Raw genomic sequence first — 26,556 nt, 5'->3', positions numbered from 1 at the left:
GGTCTCTGCAATGTATTCAACTTGTCTTCCGAAACCAGTCAAAGTCCTGTGCACTTCTTCGGTATCCTCAATTGCCTGATGAGTACAGAGAGTTCCAAGATGTTTTTGACAAGGTGCGTGCTGGTACGTTGCCTCCTCACCGGTCTTACGACTGGTGCCATAGACCTGCAATCCGGAGCCCTTCCTCCTCGGGCCGGGTTTACCCTCTCTCGGTTGCAGAGGATTGTGCTATGGAGCAGTATGTTGCCGATGCTTTGTAACAGGGGATCATCAACAAATCCTGCTCTCCTGCAGGGGCGGTGCTTCTTCTTTGTGAAGTAAAAGGGTGGTGAGTTAAGACCATGCATCGATTATAGGGGTCTTAATTGTCTTACCATTAAGAATGCTTACCCTAATCCGCTCATTACGGAAATCTTTGACTGCTTGAAGGGAGCTACGGTCTTTTCTAAACTTGATTTGAGAGGAGCATACAATCCTCGTTAGATTAAGGAGGGCCACGAATGGAAAACAGCATTTAACACCAGGAGCGGGCATTATGAATATCTTGTAATGCCCTTTGGCCTATGTAATGCTCCAGCTGTTTTCCAGGAATTTATTAATGATGTCCTACGAGATATGTCGCAACAGTGTGTTGTGGTGTATTTAGATGATATCCTCATACACTCACCCACTCCTGAGGCTCATCGTTCTGATGTTACACGGGTACTTCAGAGACTACGTTGAGAACGGCCTGTTTTGTAAACTCGAGAAATGTGAGTTCCATCAGACTCAAGTAACCTTCCTAGCTTATGTAATCTCCGTTGCAGGGTTCTCCATGGTTCCTGACAAATTGTCTGCAGTCCTGCAGTGGCCTCGCCCAGTTGGTCTTCGCTCTATTCAACGTTTTTTGGACTTTGCAAATTACTATAGGAAGTTTATTAAAAACTTTTCTTCCTTGGTCAAACCTATTACTGACATGACCCTTAAAGAGAATGATCCACTCCATTGGTCACCTACTGCCAATAAGGCTTTTGAGAGTCTTAAGACTACCTTTGCAGCCGCTCCAGTTCTGGCTCATCTTAACCCTGTCCTGCCTTTCGTTCTTGAGGTTGATGCGTCTGAGACTGGAGTAGGTGCCCTCTTGTCTCAACGTCCTATGCCTGATGGTTCCTTGCATCCGTGCGGTTTCTTCTCTAAGAAATTGTCTCCGGCGGAGTGCAATTATGAAATTGGTGACAGGGAATTACTAGAGAGGGTGGGGGGGAGAGGGGGTAGAGGGGAAGAGAGGGGAGAAAGATAAAGGGGATAGAGACAGGGGGGAGAGTCAGGGGGAGAGAGAGGGCGGGGAGAGAGATATAGAGGGGCGAGCGAGAGGGGAGAGAGAGGAGAGGGGGGGAGAGAGAGATGGGAGAGAGAGCAAATAGAGAGGAGGAGAGAGCAAAAGAGAGGGATGGAGAGAGAGAGCAAAAAGGGGGGGGAGAGAGAGAAAAAAAGGGGGGGGGGAGAGCGCAAAAGAGAGGGGAGGCAGAGAGCGCAAAAGAGAGTGGGGGAGAGAGAGAGAGAGCGCAAAAAGAGAGGGGGAGAGAGAGGGCACAAAAGAGAAGGGGGGAGAGATTACAAAAGAGAGGGGGAGAGAGAGCGCAAAAAACACGGGGGAGAGAGAGCGAAAAATAGAGGGGGGAGAGAGAGAGCTCAAAAGAGAGGGGGAGAGAGCACAAAAGAGAAGGGGGAGAGAGAGAGAAAAAGAGAGGGGGAGGGGGAGAGCGCAAGGGGTGGGACTGCTGTACTGCAAAAAATGGCCCGTGTGAACGCGCTTTAGGACTAGTTAACTCATAAACCGCCAACACCCACAATGCAAAAAACTAATATAATGACTAAGCCACCTAACCTAACACATCCTAAATTAACCCCTTAATTACATAAAAAAATACTATATTACAATTAAAATAAAAAAATTACATTACATTTATCTAACATTACAGAAAATTAAAAAAGGCTAACAAAAAATAATAAACACTATCCAAAATAAAAAAAATTAAACCTAATCCCTATAATAATAAAAAAGCCCCCCAAAATAAAAATACCCCCTAATCTAATAATAAATTACCAATAGCCCTTAAAAGGGCTTTTTGTAGGGCATTGCCCTAAAGAATTCAGCTCTTTTACATTACAAATAAACAAAGTTCCCCCTAACAGTAAAACCACCAAACCCCCCAAAATAAAAAAAAAATCTAACACTAATAAACCTAAACTAGCCATTGCCCCTAAAGGGGCATTTGTATGGGCATTGCCCTTAAAAGGGCATTCAGCTCTTTTTCACTGCCCTTAAAAGGGCATTCAGCTCTTTTGCAAATTGCCCAAATAACCCTAATCTAAAAAAAGAAAAACCCAAATTTGTTTTAAAAAAAGCCTAACACTAAAGCCCCAAAAAGGTACTCACAGTTTCAGAAGTCCGGCACAGAAGGTCTTCTTCCAGTTGGGTCCATCATCTTCATCCACAACAAAGGCAGCATGCAGCAGAGGTCCGGAGCGGTCTTCCCATATGTGCGCGGAGCGAAGACTGCGCAGAGGCCTGGAGCGGTAATAAACCTAAACTACCCATTGCCCCTAAAGGGGCATTTGTATGGGCATTGCCCTTAAAAGAGCATTCAGCTCTTTTTCACTGCCCTTAAAAGGGCATTCAGCTTTTTGCAAATTGCCCAATAAACCCTAATTTAAAAAAAAACTAACACTAAAGCCCCAAAAATGTACTCACAGTTTCAGAAGTCCGGCAGAGAAGGTCTTCTTCCATTTGGGTCCATCATCTTCATCCACAATGAAGGCAGCGTGCAGCAGAGGTCCGGAGCGGTCTTCCCAAATGTGCGCGGAGCGAAGGCTGTGCGGAGGTCTGGAGTGGTCTTCCCAGATGTGGTGATCCTCAGCGGATGTCATCAGCGGTCCTCGGCGAAGGTGTGGAGGTTCCTTTTCATGTGATCGTCCGCCGCACACTGAAGATTGAATTCAAGTTACCCCATATTTATTGACCTCATGTAGAGGATCCTCAACGCTGGATGACTCAGCTGTCGGCGTCCTTGCTCAGCGGTCACCTCCTGGTCCTGGATAAAGAAAGAAGAGGTCCCCACGTTGGAAGAAGATGTCGCCGCCTGGAAGAAGACCTTCTCCACCGGACTTCAGGAATGGTGAGTACCTATTTGGGGGTTAGATTTAGGATTTTTTTATTTTTTTTTGGGTGTGGCTTTTATTTCTTTCCTAAGATATGGAGATTCCACAACGTCATTCAATTACTAGTGGGAATATCACTCCTGGCCAGCAGGAGGAGGCAAAGAGCACCACAGCAAAGCTGTTAAGTGTCACTCCCCTACTCATAATCCCCAGTCATTCTCTTTGCCTCTGTCAATGGAGGAGGTGAAGTTTGGTGTCTGAAGAAATAAATTCCTTTTTCTTTTTCTACAGGTCTCTGTAAGGAGTATGTGTCCTTTCACGCCTTGTGAGCTGTCTTCCTGCCGGACAGCTAGACTGCTTTTATCTTCTAGCTCTTGGAGACTTGCTCTTCAGAAGAATATTTCATATGCACTAGATGGGGACATTTTTTAAATCCTTTATACAGGATTTTCTCTGGCAGTGGCAGCACATTATATATGTTGAGACTAGGTGTTAATTTTCCCTTTATTGGGACGTTTTTCCTCTTTGGGCTAATTTTGTTGAAATACTTTATTAGTATGTGTGTGGCTTATGTTTTATACAGGGATTTATGTATAAACTTAAAATTTGGCAGTTGGTTTTCTTTGCTTGCTTAGCTAGAACAGGCTAAATGACAGATTGGTTGAATGTTTGTGTAAATTAAGCTCCGGTGTTGTAGGCAACGAGGGACACGTGCGCCTTTTACTTGCTGCGTAGTTTCCTCTCTCTGCCGGTCATGTGTCTTCTTTCTACTGTCGAATATTCACGGAGCAGAGCGGCGTCATTGAATTTCAGTGTCGATCTACTATATGATCCTTTTAGAGACTTCTGGCAGCAAAATTACGTATAAGTGTTACGGTAAGGCATCTCAGCCTGTCTGAGGTGTAGGGGGCCTGATTAGTTTATTATTTTAAAGAATTTTTGCATAACGTTAAGCACCTGTGGTATAAAATATTCTTAAAGTGACAGTGTATTTAAAAAATGTCTACAATTTGGAGATTTTTTTATTTAGTATTATGGACATGGACCAAGACTCTGTGTCTTTTGACAAATGCTTGTTATGCCTTGAGGCACAAATTGTTTTGCCTATGCAATTCTGTGCTGAATGCTTAGCTAGAACACTTCAATTTAAAGATAAATTGTTGCCCTCTGAGCCAAATGTCTCTCAGGATGATGCTGTTCAGGCAATGCCACAGCTTTCTCCTCAAACGTCCCAAGCCTCTATGGTGTCACATACAGTGCCCTGCAGTTCCTCTCAACCTCCTGGAGGAGTTTATTTGCCTGCAGATTTTGCTGCACATGTATCTTCCCGCTGGTATCTGCAGCATTATCTACTTTTCCTATGCTGGGAAAACGCAAGAGGAAATTTAGACATTCAGATAGTAAGGTTTCTGTTCCACCTACTGCTACGCAGGTTGCCCTCCCTCATAAGTCTGATGAGGAGGATACGTTGGTAGCCTCTGAGGGTGAAATCTCAGATTCCGACAGCATTATTCCTTCATCTGATACTGAAGAAGTAAACTTCAGATTTGGCTACTTTGGACGACTGCGATACTTCTGTCGTTGTCAACCCTAAGAAGTCTAGTAAACTTAATAAATACTATGATGTTTCTTCCTCTGTGGAAGTTTTTCCTGTCCCAGACCGTGTGACGGAGATTATTTCACAGGATTCTTTTCTCCCCGTCTCCTGTATTTAAAAAGATGTTTCCTGTTGCTGACTCCATTAAAGATTCTTGGCGCATGGTGCCTAAAGTAGAAGGGGCTATTTCTACTCTGGCTAAGAGAACTACGAACCCTATAGAGGATAGCTGCTCCTTTAAGGATCCCATGGACAAAAAAGCTGGAAGCTTATTTGAAGAAGATGTTTGTTCATCAAGGTCTTCAATGGCAAACTGCAGTTTTTATTGAAACAGTAGCAAGTGCGGCATCTTATTGGTGCAAAGCCTTGTCTGAATCAGTTTTAGTAGAGACTCCATTGGAGGAGATACAAGATAGGATTAAGGCTCTCAAACTAGCCAATTCCTTTATTTTTTATACTAACATTCCAGTTATTAGACTGGGAGGCAAGATGTCTGGCTTCACTGTCCTAGCCCGCTGTAACGATAGGCTTCCAAAAATAAATTATTTTGTAAAATATATGTATATCTTTTTATCTGGATGATTGCTAAAAATAACAGGTTCAAATTTACTTAATTGTGGCATGTTTATTATTTGTATCATAAGTGGACTAAAGGCAAATCCTATTGTTTTGGGATTTAACTTTAGCCTAACATGATAAGGTTTAATCTTCAGGAACTTAATTACAAGTGCATTAATTATGAAGTTGGTAAAAAGCATAAACAATTGAAAATGCAAGGTAAGTTCCTAATTTCTGCAGATAAGAATAAGTAAGTTTGCTAACAAGAGTCTATGACACGAGAGGTTAAGAGATCTTACCCTGTAATGAAATAGGAGAGAGGAATTACAGCTGTAGCGTCTGATGAGCTGGGGGTAGAGCAGGCAAGCACATTGAACCGCTGGAGAATCCGAAAGTGGTGACGTCTGGTCAGATGAGATGCAGTGAAGCTCTGGCTGTAAACGGAGATGATTGAAAGATTCCCCACTAAGTAAACAAACAACGTGGTGAAAGGAAACGTAGGCTTCAGAGGGGTGATATTCCTGTTGGTAGCCAGAGAGTCCAAGGAAGCAAAGGTAAACGGCAGATAAGGTAAATTCCGAAATAAGCACAGGAACTCAAGTGAAGCTGGATACTTCAATACCACACAGGGAAATGAAGTATCCAGCTCTTTAAATAGGGGAAGCTGGAAAAAGTGAACACCCCTTAAAGAGGTAGAATGTTACACCTGCAGGGCATTGTGGCTAAAATCTTGGTCAGCTGATGTTACCTCCAAGTCCAAGCTTCTGGCACTTCCTTACAAGGGTAAGACCTTGTTCGGACCTGGTCTGGCAGAAATAATTTCTGATATTACGGGTGGAAAGGGGTCTTTTCTACCACAAGACAAGAAGAACAGACTTAAAGGACGTCAAAGTAATTTTCGTTACTTTCGTAACTTCAGAGGTCAAAAATCTTCCTCTTCCAAGCAGGAGGAGTCAAGTCTTCTTGGAAGCCCAATCAGTCTTGGAATAAGGGGAAGCAATCAAAGAAACCCTCAGCTGAGTCTAACTGAGTCAGCCCCTTTCCCTATTTTGTCTAACATGGAGACGAGATGTCCCAGATCCTTGGGCTGTGGCCATAGTATCTCAGGGTTACAAAATAGAATTCAAAACTTTCCCTCCCAGGGGTATATTCCACCTCTCAAGATTATCTTCAGATCAGGTAAAAAGAGAGGCATTTTTAAATGCATTCAGGACCTTTCCTCCCTGGGAGTGATTGTTCCGGTTCCAGTAAAGGAACAGGGTCTAGGATTCTATTCAAATCTGTTTGTGGTTCCCAAAAAAGAGGGAACTTTTCTACCCATTTTAGACCTAAAGTGCATTAAGTTATTCAGGGTACCGTCCATCAAAATGTAAACCATTCGTTCCATTCTTCCTTTGGTCCAAGAGGGTCAGTTCATGACAACCATAGACCTGAAGAACGCGTATCTTCATGTTCCCATCCACAGGGATCATCACAAATTCCTGAGATTTGCCTTTCTAGACAAACACTTTCAGTTTGTGGTTCTTCTGTTTGGAATTTCCACAGCTCCCAGAATTTTCTCAAAGGTTCTAGAGGCTCTCTTGGCATGGATCAGGTCTCGGGGAATTGCAGTAGCGCCATACCTGGACAACATATTAGTTCAGGTGTCATCTTTTCAACAAGCAAACTCTCATACCGAGATCTTGTTAGCTTTTCTATGTTCCCACAGTTGGAAAGTAAATCTGGAAAAGAGTTCTTTTGTTCCAGCTACAAGGGTGGTTTTCTTAAGGTTCAAAAGAAAAAAGACTGCTCAGTATTCTTGTTGTGCAGACAATTTAGTATAATGTGAAAGTTCATAGGTGTAACCGACTCTATCAAAGAGTCCCACTACTGCGGATGTCACCTTTAACAAACGATACACATTCCAAGTATAAATAACTTGCAAATAAGGACTCACCCAGAGTACTGCCCTTTCAGGTGTGGAACGATCTCCCAATCTCCAGTTGCAAATGATGCTGCAATCTTGTACCACCGAGCACTTGTATGCATAAAGAGCTTTAGTCCAGGGCCTCACAGTATGTCAGTAAAATTCCGGCAAAATGGCTTATATTACCACTGCTGCTAGGGCTCTCCAAACCCCTATTGGCAAAGTCACAGAGAAGAAGCAGAAATCGCAACAGTGGTATAAATGATGACCGGGAGAGATTAGCAAGTAAAATAGTTATTTATTTCATATCCAAAGTGTACACATAATGACAGGCACAGCAAACAAACCCCGCTGACGCGTTTCCCGCTTCACAAGCGGTTCATCAGCGGGGTTTGTTTGCTGTGCCTGTCATTATGTGTACACTTTGGATATTAAATAAATAACTATTTTACTTGCTAATCTCTCCCGGTCATCATTTATACCACTGTTGCGATTTCTGCTTCTTCTCTGTGGTTTTCTTAGGGACCATAATAGATTCCCTATCTATGAAAATGTTTCTGACGGAGGTCAGAAAATGAAAAATTCTCTCCTCTTGCCTCTCTCTTCAGTCTACTGTTCAGCCATCAGTGGCTCAATGTATGGAGGTAATTAGTCTGATGGTCGCTTCCATCAACATCATTCCCTTTGCTTGATTCAATTTGAGAGCTCTGCAGTTATGCATGCTCATACAATGGAACGGAGACCATTCGGATCTGTCTCATAGGATAGATCTAGACCAGTCAACAAGAGAATCTCCCATGGTGGCTTTCTCAGGACCATCTGTCTCAGGGCACATGCTTCTGGAGACCTTCCTGGGTGATTGTGACCATGGACGCCAGCCTGCAAGGCTGGGGAGCAGTCTGGGACTCTTTAAAGGCGCAGGGACTATGGACTTGTGAGGAGTCTGCTCTTCCCATAAACATCTTGGAGTTAAGAGTGATTTACAATGCTCTGATGGCTTGACCTCAATTGTCTTTAGCCTGGTTTATCAGGTTTCAGTAGGACAACATCACCTCAGTGGCTTACACCAACCACCAGGGAGGAACTTGGAGTTCCTTAGCCATGAAGAGGGTGGCATGGATTATTCAGCTCACAATTGTTGTTTATCTGCCATCCACATTTCTGGAGTGGACAACTGGGAAGCGGATTTCCTGAGCAGACAGACATTTCATCCCGGGGAGTGGGCTCTCCATCCGGAGGTGTTCTCCAGGTTAACACTCAAATGGGGGGTGCCAGAGTTTGATCTGATGGTGTCTTGGGCGAACGCCAAGCTTCCAAGATACAGTTCAAGGTCAAGAGATCCTCAGGCCGCTCTGATAGATGCTCTGGCGGTTTCTTGAGATTTCGGTCTAGCATACCTGTTTACTCAGTTTGCGCTCCTTCCACAAGTTATTGCTTGTATCAAACAAGAGAGAGCATTAGTAATTCTCATAGCTCCTGCATGGCCTCACAGGATCTGGTATGCAGACCTAGTCAAGATGTCATCTCGGCCGCCTTGGAGGTTTCCTCTGAGGAAGGACCTTCTAACTCAGGGTCCATTCCTCCATCCAAATCTCATTTCTCTGAAGCTGACTGCTTGGAGATTGAACTCTTAGTTTTGTCTAAGCGTGGGTTTTCTGAGTTGTTCATTGTGCTCATGATCCAGGCTCGCAAGCCTGTTACTCGAAAAATTTACTATAAGGTATGGCATAAATACATGTATTGGTGTGAATCTAAGGGCTACTCTTGGAGAAGGGTCAGGATTCCTAGAATTTTGACTTTCCTTCAGGAAGGTCTGGAGAAAGGGTTGTCAGTCAGTCCTCTGAAAGGCAGATGTGCCAGATGTTCAATCTTTTTGTCAGGCCCTGGTCAGAATCAGGCCTGTGTTTAAACCTGTTGCTCCTCCTTGGAGCCTTAATCTTGTTCTTAAAGTTTTGCAGCAGGCTCTGCTTGAGCCAATGCATTCCATAGATATTAAGTTGCTCTCTTGGAAGGCTTTGTTTCTTATTGCTATCTCTTCTGTTTGGAGAGTTTATGAACTCTCGGATTTGCAGTATGATTCACCTTACCTTTTTTTTTTTTACATGCTGATAAGGCGGTTTCTTCGTACTAAATTGGGGTTTCTTCCTAAAGTGGTTTCGGATAGAAATATTAATCAGGAAATTGTTGTTCCTTCTCTCTGTCCCAATCCTTCTCATAAAGAACGTCTGTTGCACAACTTGTATGTTGTGCATGCTCTAAAATTCTACCTACAGGCGACTAAGAATTTTCGCCAGTCTTCTGCCCTGTTTGTTTCTTAGGAAAGCGTAAGGGTCAGAAGGCTACTTCTACTTCTCTTTCCCTCTGGTTGATAAGTATGATTTGTTTTGCTTATGAGATTGCTGGACAGCAGCCTCCTGAGAGAATTACTTGGTCCTCTCTGCATACTTTTTCCAAATTTGGTACTTTTGCCTCGGCTGAGGCCTCTTTTAGGAGAAAGGTTCTATAAGCGGTGGTGCCTTCTGTTTAGATCTGCCTGTCTTGTTCTCCCTCCCTGTTCATTCTGTGTCCTCTAGCTTGGGTATTGGTTCCCACTAGTAATTGAATGACTTTGTGGACTCTCCATTTCTTAGGAAAGAAAACAAAATTTATGCTTACCTGATAAATTTCTTTCTTTCCGGACATGGAGAGTCCACGACCCCACCCTTTATTAAGAGTTATTTTTTACTAAACCTCAGGCACCTCTACACATTTGTGTTATTCCTTTTCCATTTCCCTTTGGTCGAATGACTGGGGATTATGGGTAGGTGAGTGACACTTTGCCTCCTCCTGCTGGCCAGGAGTGCTATTCCCACTAGTAATTAAATGACGTTGTGGACTCTCCATATCCAGAAAGAAATTTATCAGGTAAGCATAAATTTTGTTTTTTTAGATTAGGGATTTTTTGGGCTGCAAAAGAGCTGATTGCCCTTTTTAAGGGAAAGGCCCATACAAATGCCCCTTTAGGGGCAATGGGAAGCTTAGGTTTTTTTTAGTGTTAGGTTTTTTGTTTTGGGGGGTTTGGTGGGTGGGGGGTTTTACTGTTAGGGGGGACTTAGTTTTTTTTATGTAAAAGAACTGTTTAACTTAGGGCAATGCCCTTCAAAAGGCCCTTTTAAGGGCTATTGGTAGTTTAGTTTAGATTAGGGGTGCTTTTATTTTGGGGGGCTTTTTTATTTTCATAGTTTATTAGATAATAAAAGTTACATTTTAATACTGAGGCCTAATCTCTACTCCATAAGAATCTGATGCTTCAATTATAACCAGGGGAGAAGGAAGTGCTAAAAAAATGCATCCTGCAGCGAGTTAAAATTCCTTTTTTTAACTAATAGTGTTCTATACTAGCATCCCCTAAATATTTGTGTAGTGTGGTTGCACCCCTCTAGTTCTCAGTTTATTAGATTAGGTTTAATTTTTTATTTTTGATCGGATTAGGGGTTAATACATTTATTAGTTAGATTGCGATGTGGGTGAATGGCAGATAAGGAGTTAATAAATTGATTAGTTAGATTGCGATGTGGGTGAATGGCAGATTAGGGGTTAATAAATTTATTAGATTGCGATGTGGGTGAATTGTAGATTAGGGTTTAATACATTTATTAGGTAGATTGCAATGTGGGTGAATGGCGGATTAGGGGGTTAATATCTTAATTAAGTATATTGCGTTGTAGTGGGTTGGCGGTTTAGGGGTTAATACTTTTATTATTAGTTGTGATGTGGGGTTATGGCGGATATAGGGGTTTTGACGTGTCGGGTTTATTTTTGGAAGGCGGGTTAGACTGTTACGGGTGAATTTACTTTTTTTTTTCTTATGCGCCGGCATTGGTGGAAAGTTAACAAAGATACATATCCCACCTTGGTAATATTGGCAAAACCCTACTTATGCCTCTCAGGCACCTCAGCACCATCTGAGCGCCTCTTCTCTGCTGCAGGCAAAATAGGTCATATTGTCATTTTAAATGCAACGTTTCAGAGAGAGTGAATAACAGAATGTTATAAACAGTGATAGTCTATCTCTTTTGAAACTGCTCGTATTTGTTTTTCTTGTGCTTTGCAAAGTGACTAAAATCTGTGTTTGTTTTATTCATGATTGTAGTTAAACTTGAAAGTGTTGTAAAAGGTAATTACACGCACTCTCATACAACACACACCACAATCTCATACAACACATAAGCATACACACCACTCTCATACAACAAATAAACACACACACCACTCTTTTATATAACACACACACCACTCATATACAACACATAAGCACACACAACACACACTCTCATACAATTCATACAACGCACACACCACTCTTATACAACACATAGGCACACACACCACACACTCTCATACAACACACTCGCCACTCTTATACAACTCATACAACACACACACACCACTCTTATACAACACATAAGCACACACAGCACACACTCTCAGACACCACACACCACACTCTCATACAACATACAACACACTCTAATACAACACACTCTCATACAACACATACACACCACACTCTCATACAACACATACACACCACACTCTCATATAACACCTACACACCACACTCTTATACAGCACATACTCACCAGACTCTCATACAACACACACTCACCACAATCTCATACAACACATACTCACCACACTCTCATACAACACACACACACCACACTCTCATACAACACACACACACCACACTTTCATACAACACATACACACCACACTCTCATACAACACATACACACCACACTCTCATACAACACATACACACCACACTCTCATACAACACACACACCACACTCTCATACAACACACACACACACACACCACACACTCTCATACAACACATAAGCAAACACACCACACACTCTCATACAACACACACACCACACTCTCATACAACACACACACACCACACACTCTCATACAACACATAAGCAAACACACCACACACTATCATACAACACTCACACACACACCACACACTCTCATACAACACACCACCACACACTCTCATACAACACACCACAACACACTTTCGTACAACATGCACACTCCCATGCAATACACACACACACCACCACACACTCTCATACAACACACACACTCACACAGAAGAAGGAAGAAAGAGAAAAGGAGAAAATCCAGAGATGGAGAAAAAGGTAGGAGAGAGGACATAGAAGAGTGGGCATAGAGAAGAGAGGAGGAAAATAAAAAGAGAGGAGAAGGGGAGAGATAGGAGAAAGGAGATAGAGAGAGAGAAAGAGAGGGGAGATATAAAAGAGAGAGAAAAACATGTTTGTTTGTTTTTTAATCAGTGGGTACTATAAAGAAAAGAAAATACACACTTTTTTTTTAATTAAGATTCCTCTGCATTACTTGTTAAAAAATATTTCATGCATCTGCATTTTAAATGGTTTATAAATATTTAATTTAAGTTAAATAATACATAAATATTCCCCATTTAAACACAGTAACAGCCTTACACTAACTTCTGCAGACATTGGTGCTGCTGTAAATCAAGCTGGCAGAAGAGTAAGCACAGATCAGCTCCTCCCACATAACCTCCATAGCCGCCCCTAGAACATCATCATTTGTGAAGCACAATTTTTTTTTGCAAAGCGACGGCAACCAACTCTATCCTGAGTTTTGAAAGTGCTCATCACATGCCAACCAAAAACAGTATCCCCTTTGGATAATTTCTGCTTCTGCGCAGAAACTGTTCAGAAATACAAACATTTAAAGAACAAGCGAAGACCATGAAAGGAAGACAGGATTTTGAAACGAGCATACCACAGGGCACTCCATACCCCTAGAGTTGATCTGCTAAAACCCAAGGATAAACAAGCAACAGATACTCGTGTCAGATTCATTGGTACTTTTATTCAAGTACTTAACAAACATCAGCAAAGAGAAATGGTTGCCCTTTAACAGTTCATGTGTGAACAATTGAGCCAAATCTGGCACCGGGACTTGGTTAGCAGTACACCCCCCCCCAATTCGTACAATGTAAACGTATAGATGTATCAATAAACTGTTCAACAAGAGCAAAAATAGAGGTGTACCTTGTAGCACTGAAGGAAGGAAGTCCTTTTCAAAGACGGAACGACATCCGATGGCAGCGTATCTTCCACCTCTATGCAAAACCCGGTCTGCAGCTCTGGTGACGTCACCGCGTGACGTAAGGGGGGTGTGTGTGATGGATCCACTTCTTCACCCGGTCCGTCAGCAAAGGAGGAGGTTGTAACTGGGACTCATACGCTGGTGTGTGAGCATCAGAAATCAAAGAAGATGAGTCCCAGGTGAATAAATAAAAAAATAGCCATTTGGTGCAACGCTTTTTTCTTCACCCCTTCTCCTTTGGTTGATGTTGAACCGTGTGAGCTGTGTCTCACGATCATTTTTAAAGGACTCAATAAAGACATGTTTTTATTTATTCACCTGGGACTCATCTTCTTTGATTTCTGACTTAACAAACATCTCCATATCTTACAAACGGATGAAGACATGGCAAAATGTGTGGGCGATAAAATAGCAGTCACTTGGAGACGAGCTCCCACCATAAGGGACAAAATTGTTAAGAGTCATTTTGTCTTAAATATTTCAGGAAGAAAGGACAAGCTGAAAGGCACATATCCCTGTGGCACATGCAAGTTCTGCATGTATATGCACAATGTAAAAGAAATGGATATGTTCCCCAGTGGCAAAAGATATATGACAGAACTATACAATTGCAGAACACACAATATCATATACTGTATTGAATGCAAATGTGGTAAGAGATATGCAAGTATGTCCTCAAGAGAATTGAGAACTAGACTTGGGGAACATATTTGCAACATTAAAAATGCACTAAAGGACCTAGAGAAAAACAAAAAGTTAACAACTGTTGACAGACATTTTTTAGAGCACCTCAATGGAAAGCCAGATTTAAAATGCTGGGTACTCCAGAGAATTAAACTGGGGATACAAGGAGGTGATATTGAAAATGAACTCCTGAAAGTCGAAAGCAAGTGGATTTTCTGGCTACAAACCATGTTCTCTTTGGGGATGAATGAACAAATCAGTTATAGTGCTTTTCTGGGATAACCTATTCCTAATGAACAAAGATAAGATAAAGGTTTTTTTTTCTAATATCTGGTCCTTTCCACTAAATAGAAACCCTTAACAATCCTGTGTACCATAACCAATTGGAAATTCAGGTGATAGTTAAACATTTTTTCACCCCCCTCCCTTTTGTTGAGGGTAATTTGTGTTTCAAAATCCAAACAATAACTAGATTTAACCTATATTTGATGAACTATTTATCCCTAGTCCTGTAAACGTGGTAGATACTACAGGAGACTAGGTATGATACTTAAAAAGTTATATAGTTATCAATGAAACTTTATTTTGAGAACACTCTAATTCTGTGAATATCATCTTGAATTTGTTTAAGATACAGTGCATACATGAATGTGATGCACTATATGAAAGATTCAGTATAATTCTTTTCAGAATATCCTATTATTATCTCCAAGACTAGATACCCAAGGTCTTTTATAATACTACTTAAATATGTAAATCTGATGAAACTGTTACATTAGTGGTATTTATTTAATAGAGGTATTCTATATGACTACTACACAGTGAACATAGTAATCTTTCTATCTAGGGGGAAAAAGGGTAAATAAGGAAAGAATCTCTGGTATATTTCAGATAAATAAATAAAATGTGATATGTCATCATATACAATCGGATCTCTATATATTTTTGGACCACTGTGGGGATAAAAATCTAGAAAATGTGATTGAAGTAACAGTCTATAAATGGATCATGATTTTACTACCTCCTGCAAACCATGAAAATGCTTCACGCTCTGCACTTGCCTATATAAACTATCAGTACTTTTGGTAGTGGACAATTTCTGAGACATGTCTGACAAATTATTATGCATGTTTCTCTGCGTGAGAACATATAGTACATGCTGAAAAGATATCTGATACGATCTGTGCTGACATCTATTCTCAATATCTATTCTCAATAGGCTATAAATACCAGTCTGATCAAAACGGCTATTGAGATTAGGAATGTGTGCAAAATACGATATTTTTAAATATATTGGAAGAGCTATTACGATATTGACAGCCAATGAAGATATCCAAACAAGATTCCTTGAGCATATACATAAGCTAAACACTGACAAGACATGCTTGTTTCCTTCTTGTCATGTCAGTATGCATTTGGATTGGTCTAACTTTGAGAGTAAGCATATACACAACTAGCAATACTATTGGTGCCAACACCTCCCCGCTTTAGCCGATCGTCTTCAAAACCCTTCCCTTTCAAGGGCGTTATTTAAAGAATGACACTCTATGTCCCTTTGATACTATTGGCTGTTGGCTGTATAAAGGAGCTAAGATTGAAGGCGGTGCCTTTGATAAAGCAGTTGTGAAACGCACGTCAGGCTTTCACACTGCTGCCTGCGCTGTGTCCTATAATACGATATTATCCCTTAACCACAGTAATTCGTACGCGGTTCCGGTAGTCATATATTTTTGTTCTCTAGTTATAGTTACTATCCTGCCACTTTGGCTGGGATATTTATAGGTCCCAAAAGTAATGAATGCAGCTGTGGACTCTTTCCATTTATGAAGAAAAACATAAATTATGTTTACCTGATAATTTTCTTTTCTTCAGATGGAAAGAGTCCACAGCTCCCCGCCCGTGTTTTTTTCTGTGGGGCGTCTGTTATTTTTATTCTTCTGGCACCTTTTCACCCTGATATTTCTTCTACTGTTCCTTGTCCCTCGACAGAATGACTGGGGGGGAAGAGGGAAGTGGGGGAGGTATTTAAGCCTTTGGCTGGGGTGTCTTTGCCTCCTCCTAGTGGCCAGGTTCTGAATTCCCAAACGTAATGAATGCAGCTGTGGACTTTTTCCATCTGAAGAAAAAAAAATTATCAGGTAAACATAATTTATGTTTTTTAACTTGTTGTTGGTTAATTGCAGGTAGAGTAGTGGTTAAGCAGTTTCAGTGGGGGGAGTAGCTAGTATACAGAGGATGAGATGGAGCAAGCTGATGGAGGCAGGTCAGGTGTCTAGTAGGAAATGGGGAAAACCAGATGTGTTAATAGTACACTGGGGGAAACAATATTGGAGCAGTGTCTCCAAAGATCTCAAAGGCCAAATTGTGGAAGTATTTCAATGGTTTAAGTTATCCTGGCCAGATACTAGACTGGTATGGCCCAGCATAATCTCTAGGCTTTATTAGAGAGTCTGCGTGATGCAAAGACGGGTTACATGAGTAGCATAAAAGTGAACCCTGCAGGTAGCAAAGTGATGAAAGAGGTAGGAGTGTAGGGTAGTGATGAAAGAGGTAGGAGGTAGGGGTCCATCAATCGGAGGAGGATAACAAAATCTTCCTGGAAGATATTAGGAGAATGGTGCAGAACTTTATTCAGGTGAAAAGGGGTCTTTGTGTGGGGGTTTAATGTTGGCAGGAAAAGAGGGCCCTCTCTTTTTTGGTGGTGGCAAAATTGCAGCCTGGCACCTGAAGTGGTGGTCTATCAGTTAAAACTACCTGGTTCTCCTAGCCTACAGATTGACTCTCCTGTCATTTGCCAAAGACATTAGTAAGTAGAGCATAGTACCGCTTCTTCATAACACGGGCTGCAGAATTTTCTTGTCAACGCTGGTGCATTGTATTTTGATAGGTATGTAATTGGTATATTGATTTGACAAAATAATGAGGTAACAGGTGTTGTAATGATGTAATGGCTGGGTGGACACCAATAAGTTTTTACTTTTTTATTATTTTTATGACTAAAATTCAGCAATAATAGTAATTATACAAAAAAATATAAATGGAAAATGATATATATTTTCAAATGTCATTCTGCAGGATGGAAACTAGTCATTACCTTAAGCTGAGTGAGCTAGATCCCATACGCCTAAAGGACCTTTTTATTTCCATGGGGTATATTCAAAAGTTCAGAAAAATTAGAGATTTTTTATATTGAGTCATTAAGACTACAGGGAGTGCAGAATTATTAGGCAAATTAGTATTTTGACCGCATCATCCTCTTTATGCATGTTGTCTTACTCCAAGCTGTATAGGCTCGAAAGCCTACTACCAATTAAGCATATTAGGTGATGTGCATCTCTGTAATTAGAAGGGGTGTGGTCTAATGACATCAACACCCTATATCAGGTGTGCATAATTATTAGGCAACTTCCTTTCCTTTGGCAAAATGGGTCAAAAGAAGGACTTGACAGGCTCGGAAAAGTCAAAAATAGTGAGATATCTTGCAGAGGGATGCAGCACTCTTAAAATTGCAAAGCTTCTGAAGCATGATCATTGAACAATCAAGCGTTTCATTCAAAATAGTCAACAGGGTCGTAAGAAGCGTGTGGAAAAACCAAGGCACAAAATAACTGCCCATGAACTGAGAAATGTCAAGCGTGCAGCTGCCAAGATGCCACTTGCCACCAGTTTGGCCATATTTCAGAGCTGCAACATCACTGGAGTGCCCAAAAGCACAAGGTGTGCAATACTCAGAGACATGGCCAAGGTAAGAAAGGCTGAAAGACGACCACCACTGAACAAGACACACAAGCTGAAACGTCAAGACTGGGCCAAGAAATATCTCAAGACTGATTTTTCTAAGGTTTTATGGACTGATGAAATGAGAGTGAGTCTTGATTGGCCAGATGGATGGGCCCGTGGCTGGATTGGTAAAGGGCAGAGAGCTCCAGTCCGACTCAGACTCCAGCAAGGTGGAGGTGGAGTACTGGTTTGGGCTGGTATCATCAAAGATGAGCTTGTGGGGCCTTTTCGGGTTGAGGATGGAGTCAAGCTCAACTCCCAGTCCTACTGCCAGTTTCTGGAAGACACCTTCTTCAAGCAGTGGTACAGGAAGAAGTCTGCATCCTTCAAGAAAAACATGATTTTCATGCAGGACAATACTCCATCACACGCGTCCAAGTACTCCACAGTGTGGCTGGCAAGAAAGGGTATAAAAGAAGAAAATCTAATGACATGGCCTCCTTGTTCACCTGATCTGAACCCCATTGAGAACCTGTGGTCCATCATCAAATGTGAGATTTACAAGGAGGGAAAACAGTACACCTCTCTGAACAGTGTCTGGGAGGCTGTGGTTGCTGCTGCACGCAATGTTGATGGTGAACAGATCAAAACACTGACAGAATCCATGGATGGCGGGCTTTTGAGTGTCCTTGCAAAGAAAGTTGGCTATATTGGTCATTGATTTGTTTTTGTTTTGTTTTTGAATGTCAGAAATGTATATTTGTGAATGTTGAGATGTTATATTGGTTTCACTGGTAAAAATAAATAATTGAAATGGGTATATATTTGTTTTTTGTTAAGTTGCCTAATAATTATGCACAGTAATAGTCACCTGCACACACAGATATCCCCCTAAAATAGCTATAACTAAAAACAAACTAAAAACTACTTCCAAAACTATTCAGCTTTGATATTAATGAGTTTTTTTGATTGATTGAGAACATGGTTGTTGTTCAATAATAAAATTAATCCTCAAAAATACAACTTGCCTAATAATTCTGCACTCGCTGTATGGACTTGGTTTTATAACCTGCAACCTTGGCGTTATTAGCACCACACTCTAACCAAGTGAGCTAACCGGCCAGTGCGGTCTTCCATTTTTTGCTCGCATTTGTGGGGTATCGCTCAGGCTGCTCTGACCTAGGCCTGAAATTGAAAGGCCAAAGATGGAACAGAGGTGGCTAATTTGATGTGGGGGGGTGGGGGGGTGCTACCTGTGAGCAAGTATAGGGCTTTTCAAATAAATAAATAAATAGAAGGCGATGGACTAGAAATTCATTGGGGTTTCCCAGCGCAGGTTTGAATCCTGCCGACTACGGTTTTCTTTAGCGAACGGCTGGCTTCTTTTCAAGGTGATGCTGCCATTCCTTTTACATTCTTATGCACCAGGGGTGTGCGTTAATCTGTTTAAGCAAAAGGTGGAGCTGCAAAGGGGACTCTTTGGTGGACCAGACATCATAGTGCAATACCGGCGCTGCCTATCCTTTTTAGCGGGAGTTTTGAAATTGCTGAGATGGGATAAAGGAATTGGCCTGTATGGGGATCGAACCCGCGACCTTTGCGTTATTAGCACCATGCTCTAACCAACTGAGCTAACTGTCCAATGTGCTTTTTTAAGTTTGCTCGCTTTTGTGGGGTAGCGCTCAGGCTGCTCTGACCTAGGCCTGAAATTTAAAGGCTAAAGATGGAACAGAAGTGGCTAATTTGATGTGGGGTGGGCTACCTGTGAGCAAGTATAGGGCTTTTCAAATAAATAAATAGAAGGCAATGGACTAGAAATCCATTGTGGTTTTCCCACGCAGGTTTGAATCCTGCCGACTACGGTTTTCTTTAGCGAACGGCTGGCTTCTTTTCAAGGTGGCGCTGCCATTCTTTTTAAAACCTTACGCACCAGGGTTGTGTGTTAATCTGTTTAAGCAAAAGGTGGAGCTACAAAGGGGCGCAAGCTCTATGGTGGTCCAGACGGCATGCTGCAAGACCGACGCTACCTATCCTTTTTTAGCGGGAGTTGTGAAGTTTTTGAGATGGGGAAATAACAAGTGGCCCTTACGGGGATCGATCCAGCGACCTATTCTATTCTATTGGGTTGTTGTAAAGTGTGGCTATTCACCCGTAAGGGTCTCAAGGCGCTGAGGGTTGCAGTTCAGTCGAAGAGCCAGGTCTTGAGGTCCTTTCTGAACTCAGTTAGGGCGGTAGCTTGTCTGAGGTGCAGCGGGAGGGTGTTCCAAGTCTTGGCTGCCAGGTGAGAGAAGGATCTGCCTCCTGCTGTGGTTTTCCTGATGCGGGGGATGACAGCGAGGGCTTGGTCGGCCGATCAAAGTTGTCTGGCAGGGGTGTAGAAGGTAACGCGGTGGTTCAAGTATTCGGGACCGATGTTGTGGAGGGCCTTGAATGCGTGGGTGAGAAGCTTGAAGGTTATTCTTTTGTTGATGGGGAGCCAGTGCAGGTCCCGCAGGTGTTTGGTGATGTGGCATTGACGAGGGATGTCAAGGATTAGTCTGGCCGAGGAGTTCTGGATGCGCTGTAATCTCTTTTGGAGCTTGATGGTGGTGCCGGCGTAGAGTGCGTTACCATAGTCCAGTAGGCTGCTGACGAGGACATGAGTGACAGTCTTCCTGGTCTCGGTTGGGATCCATTTGAAGATCTTTCGCAGCACGTGAAGTGTGTGGAAGCATGCAGAAGAGACGGCGTTGATTTGCCGGTCCATGGAGAGCGATGAGTCCAGGATGACGCCTAGATTTCGTGCATGGTCGGTGGGGGTTGGAGGGTGTCCGAGGGCTGTGGGCCACCAGGAGTTATTCCAAGCGGATGTGGTGGGACCGAGGAGGAGGACTTCGGTCTTGTCTGCGTTCAGCTTTAGGCAGTTGTAGCTCATCCAGCTGGTGACTGCTGTCAGCCCTTCATGGACGTTTCTCTTGGCGGTGGTGGGGTCACTGGTGAGTGAGATGATTAGCTGGGTGTCGTCGGCGTAGAAGACGATGTTAAGGTCGTGTCGTCGGGCGATGGCGGTGAGAGGGGCCATGTAGATGTTGAATAGGGTGGGGCTCAGCGAAGAGCCTTGGGGTACACCGCAGCTGATTTCTGTGGGCTTGGAGGTGAAGGGTGGTAGTCTAACTTTCTGGGTTCTGCCGGTGAGGAAGGAGGTGATCCATTCCAGGGCTTTGTCGCGTATGCCGGCAAAGTGTAGTCGGTTGCGGAAGGTGAGGTGGGAGACAGTGTTGAATGCTGCTGAGAGGTCTAGGAGAATGAGGGCAGCGGTCTTTCCTCGGTCGAGTAGGGCGAGGATGTTGTCTGTGGCGGCGAGGAGGGCGGTCTCAGTGCTGTGTTGCTCCTGAAACTGGATTGGGAGGTGTCCAGGGTGTAGTTGGCTTCGATGTAGTCAACGAGTTGCGCGTTGATGGACTTCTCGATGACTTTGGCCGCAAAGGGGAGCAAAGAGATTGGGCGGTAGTTCGGATCATTGGGGTCAGCCGTGGTTTTTTTCAGTAGGGGTTTTAATTCCGTGCTTCCAATCATTCGGGAAGGTGCTGGTTTCGATGGAGCAGTTGATGGTGCTGCAGAGCTCGGGGGCGATGGTGTCACCTGCTTTGTTGAAAATATGATGTGGGCATGGGTCCGAGAGTGCTCCGGAGTGGATCGATCTCATGATTCTGATGGTGTCCTCTGTGGTGAGGGGGCTCCAGATGGTCAGTGGGGGGTAGGCGGTGGTGTATTTGGGTGAGGTATCGGTGGTGGGTAGTGATGGCTTCTTTGTAGGCTGTTTTATTTGAGGGGGTCTTGCTGGAACTCCAGGTCCTTTAAAATCACCTACAGTGGCGTTTGGAGTCCTGGAGGGCAGGGGTAAACCAACTAGCCTTGTTGGTGGGTTGGCGGTTGGACGGTTTCTTAAGAGGGGCAAGGGTGTTGGCGCAGTCTGTTAGCCAGTGGTGGAAGTTGCAGGCAGAGGAGTTGGCATCTGTGGAGGTAGCTGGGGGGCACTTCTTCAAGGTGGAGTGCAGTTGGTCTTCGGTGATGATGTTCCAGTTTCTGCGGGGTGGGTGGTGCTGCCGGAGGTGTGTGGTGGGTTTGTTGAAGGAAAAATGTATGCAATGATGGTCGGTCCAATGGAGTTTGTTGGCGTTATTAGCACCATGCTCTAACCAACTGAACTAACCGGCCTTTTTTAGCAGGAGTTTTGAAGTTTCTGAGATGGGAAAAGGGAAGTGGCCCATACGGAGATCGAACACATGACCTTGGCGTTATTAGCACCATGCTCTAACCAACGGAACTAACCGGCCAGCGTGCTCCTCCATCTTTTGCTTGTGTTTCCAGAGTAGTGCTCAGGCTGCTCTGAACTAGGCCTGAAATTGAAAGGCCAATGATGGAACAGAGGTATAGGGCTTTTCAAATAAATAAATAGAAGGTGATGGACTAGAAATCCATTGAGGTTTCACCGCGCAGGTTTGAATCCTGCCGACTATGGTTTTCGTTAGCGAACGGCCACCTTCTTTTCAAGGTGGCGCTGCCGTTCCTTTTACAACCTTACGCACCAGGGGTGTCCGTTAATCTGTTTAAGCAAAAGGTGGAGCTGAAAAGGGGCGCAAGCTCTTCGGTGGTCCAGATGGCATGCTGCAAGACCGGCGGTGCCTCTCCTTTTTTTACTGGGAGTTTTAAAGTTTCTGAGATAAGAAAAATGAAGTGGCATGTACAGTGGTCGAACCTGCAACCTAGGTGTTATTAGCACCACTCTCTAACCAACTGAGATAACTGGCCAGTGTGCTTCTCCATCTTTTGCTTGCATTTGTGGGGTAGCGTTCAGGCTTCTCTGACCTAGGCCAGAAATTGAAAGGCCAAAGATGGAACAGAGGTGGCTAATTTGATGTGGGGTGGGCTTCTTGTGAGCAAGTATAGGGCTTTTTAATATATAAATAGAAGGCGATGGACTAGAAATCCATTGGGGTTTCCCCGCGCAGGTTTGAATCCTGCCTACTACGGTTTTCTATAGCGAACGACCGGCTTCTTTTCAAGGTGGCTCTGCCATTCTTTTTAAAACCTTACGCACCAGGGTTGTGCATTAATCTGTTTAAGCAAAAGGTGGAGCTGCAAAGGGGAGCAAGCTCTTCGGTGGTTCAGACGGCATGCTGCAAGACCGGCGGTGCCTCTCATTTTTTAGCGGGAGTTATGAAGTTTCTGAGATGGGAAAAAGAAAGTGGCCCGTACGGGGATCGAAACCGTGACCTTGGTGTTATTAGCACCACGCTCTAACCAACTGAGCTAACCAGCCAGTGCGCTCCTCTATCTTTTGTTCCCGTTTGTGGGGTAGTGCTCAGGCTGCTCTGACCTAGGCCTGAAATTGGAAGGCATGCTGCAAGATCGACGGTGCCTCTCATTTTTTAGCGGGAGTTATGAAGTTTCTGAGATGGGAAAAAGGAAATAGCCCGTACGGGGATCAAACCCGCGACCATGGCGTTATTAGCACCACACGCTAACCAACTGAGCTAACCGGCCAGTGTGCTCTTCTATCTTTTGCTCCCTTTTGTGGGGTAGTGCTCAGGCTGCTCTGACCTAGGCCTGAAATTGAAAGGCCAAAGATGGAACAGAGATGGCTAATTTGATGTGGGGTGGGCTACCTGTGAGCAAGTATAGGGCTTTTCAAATAAATAAATAAAAGGCGATGGACTAGAAATCCATTGGGGTTTCCCTGCGCAGGTTTGAATCCTGCCGACTATGGTTTTCATTAGCGAACGGCCACCTTCTTTTCAAGGTATCGCTGCCTTTCCTTTTATAACCTCACGCACCAGGGGTGTGCGTTAATCTGTTTAAGCAAAAGGTGGAGCTGCAAAGGGGCGCAAGCTCTTCCGTGGTCCAGATGGCATGCTGCAAGACCGGCGGTGCCTTTCCTTTTTTTTCCCAGGAGTTTTAAAGTTTCTGAGATAAGAAAAATGAAGTGGCACGTACAGGGATCGAACCTGCAACCTAGATGTTATTAGCACCACTCTCTAACCAACTGAGATAACTGGCCAGTGTGCTTCTCCATCTTTTGCTCGCATTTGTGGGGTAGTGTCCATGCTGCTCTGACCTAGGCCAGAAATTGAAAGGCCAAAGATGGAACAGAGGTGGCTAATTTGATGTGGGGTGGGCTTCCTGTGAGCAAGTATAGGGCTTTTTAATATATAAATAGAAGACGATGGACTGGAAATCCATTGGGGTTTCCCCGCGCAGGTTTGTATCCTGCCTACCACGGTTTTCTTTAGCGAACGACCGGCTTCTGGCGCTGCCGTTCCTTTTACAACCTTACGCACAAGGGGTGTGCGTTAATCTGTTTAAGCAAAAGGTGGAGCTGCAAAGGGGCGCAAGCTCTTCGGTGGTTATTATTATTATTATTGGTTATTTGTAGAGCGCCAACAGATTCCGCAGCGCTATAAGACGGCATGCTGCAAGACCGGCGGTGCCTCTCATTTTTTAGCGAGAGTTACGAAGTTTCTGAGATGGGAAAAAGAAAGTGGCCCGTACGGGGATCGAAACCGTGACCTTGGTGTTATTAGCACCACGCTCTAACCAGAAGGTGCGTTCCACAATTCTTTGCTCCAGTTTGTGGGGTAGTGCTCAGGCTGCTCTGACCTAGGCCTGAAATTGAAAGGCATGCTGCAAGACCGGCGGTGCCTCTCCTTTTTTAGCGGGAGTTTTGAAATTTCTGAGATGGGAAAAAGGAAATAGCCCATACGGGGATCAAACCCGTGACCTTGTTGTTATTAGCACCAAATGCTAACCGGCCAGTGTGCTCCTCTATCTTTTGCTCCCTTTTGTGGGGTAGTGCTCAGGCTGCTCTGACCTAGGCCTGAAATTGAAAGGCCAAAGATGGAACAGAGATGGCTAATTTGATGTGGGGTGGGCTACCTGTCCAGACGGCATGCTGCAAGACTGGCGCTGCCTATCCTTTTTTTTGCGGGAGTTTTTAAGTTTCTGAGATGGGAAAAAAGAAGTGGCCCATACGGGGATCGAACCCCCGACCTTGGCATTATTAGCACCACGAACTAACCAACTAAGCTAACTGGCCAGTGTGCTTGCGTTTGTCGGGTAGCACTCAGGCTGCTCTGACCTAGGCTTGAAATTGAAAGGCCAAAGATGGAACAGAGGTAGCTAATTTGATGTGGGGTGGGCTACCTGTGAGCAAGTATAGGGCGTTTCAAATAAATAAATAGGAGGCAATGGACTAGAAATCCATTGGAGTTTCCTTGCGCAGGTTTGAATCCTGCTGATTACGGTTTTCTTTAGCGAATGGCCGGCTTCTTTTCAAGGTGGCGCTGCCGTTCCTTTTACAACCTTACACACCAGGGGTGTGCGTTAATCTGTTTAAGCAAAAGGTGGAGCTGCAAAAGGAAGCAAGCTCTTCAGTGGTCCAGACGGCATGACGGTGGTGCCTCTCCTTTTTTAGCAGGAGTTTTTTTGAGATGGGCGTAAGGAAGTGGCACATATAGGGATCGAACACGCAACCTTGGCGTTATTAGCACCATGCTATAACCAACTGAGATAACCGGCCAGTGTGCTTCAGTATAGTGTTCAGGCTGTTCTGACCTAGGCCAGAAATTGAAAGGCCAAAGATGGAACAGAGGTGGCTAATTTGATGTGGGGTGGGCTTCCTGTGAGCAAGTATAGGGCTTTTTAATATATAAATAGAAGGCGATGAACTAGAAATCCTTTGGGGTTTCCCCGCGCAGGTTTGAATCCTGCCAACTACGGTTTTCTTTAGCAAACGGCCAGCTTTTGGCGCTGCCGTTCCTTTTAAAACCTTACGCACCAGGGGTGTGCTTTAATCTGTTTAAGCAAAAGGTGGAGCTGCAAAGTTGCGCAAGCTCTTCGGTGTTTCAGACGACATGCTGCAAGACCGGCGGTGCTTCTCATTTTTTAGCAGGAGTTTTGAAGTTTCTGAGATGGGAAAAAGAAAGTGGCCCATACGGGGATCAAACCCACGACCTTCAAATAAATAAATAGAAGGCGATGGACTAGAAATCCATTGGGGTTTCCCTGCACAGATTTGAATCCTGCCGACTACGGTTTTCTTTAGCAAACGGACAGCTTCTTTTCAAGGTGGCGCTGCCGTTCCTTTTACAACCTTACGAACCAGGGGTGTATGTTAATCTTTTTAAGCTGCAAAGGGGCGCAAGCTCTTTGTGGTCCAGACGGCAACTGAGCTAACCGGCCAGTGCACCCCTTCATCTTTTGCTCCCGTTTGTTGGGTAGTGCTTAGACTGCTCTGACCTAGGCCTGAAATTGAAAGGCCAAAGATGGAACAGAAGTGGTTAATTTGATGTGGGGTGGGTTACCTGTGAGCAAGTATAGGACTTTTCAATTAAATAAATAAAAGGCGATGGACTAGAAATCCATTGGGGTTTCCCCGCGCAGGTTTGAATCCTACCGACTATGGTTTTCATTAGCGAACGGCCACCTTCTTTTCAAGGTATCGCTGCCTTTCCTTTTATAACCTCACGCACCAGGGGTGTGCATTAATCTGTTTAAGCAAAAGGTGGAGCTGCAAAGGGGCGCAAGCTCTTCCGTGGTCCAGATGGCATGCTGCAAGACCGGCGGTGCCTTTCCTTTTTTTTCCCAGGAGTTTTAAAGTTTCTGAGATAAGAAAAATGAAGTGGCACGTACAGGGATCGAACCTGCAACCTAGATGTTATTAGCACCACTCTCTAACCAACTGAGATAACTGGCCAGTGTGCTTCTCCGTCTTTTGCTCGCATTTGTGGGGTAGTGTCCATGCTGCTCTGACCTA

The 26,556-nt window shown here is 43.8% G+C and overlaps 1 protein-coding gene and 2 non-coding genes across 3 annotated transcripts in view; all 3 read right to left on the bottom strand.

Annotated features, from left to right (window-relative positions):
* Positions 1–26,556, bottom strand: part of LOC128658019 (uncharacterized) — a 403,728-nt gene that overhangs the window by 133,948 nt on the left and 243,224 nt on the right. The gene's annotated exons all lie outside the window — the stretch shown is intronic.
* Positions 22,991–23,064, bottom strand: TRNAI-AAU (transfer RNA isoleucine (anticodon AAU)). The gene has a single exon. It is a non-coding gene; the product is annotated as a tRNA-Ile (tRNA).
* On the bottom strand, positions 23,215–23,288 carry TRNAI-AAU (transfer RNA isoleucine (anticodon AAU)). Its single transcript has one exon. It is a non-coding gene; the product is annotated as a tRNA-Ile (tRNA).

The sequence above is a fragment of the Bombina bombina genome, chromosome 4 (genome assembly GCF_027579735.1).
Source record: "Bombina bombina isolate aBomBom1 chromosome 4, aBomBom1.pri, whole genome shotgun sequence".
Lineage (NCBI taxonomy): Eukaryota > Metazoa > Chordata > Amphibia > Anura > Bombinatoridae > Bombina > Bombina bombina.
This window is presented reverse-complemented; position numbering and strand designations above follow the sequence as displayed.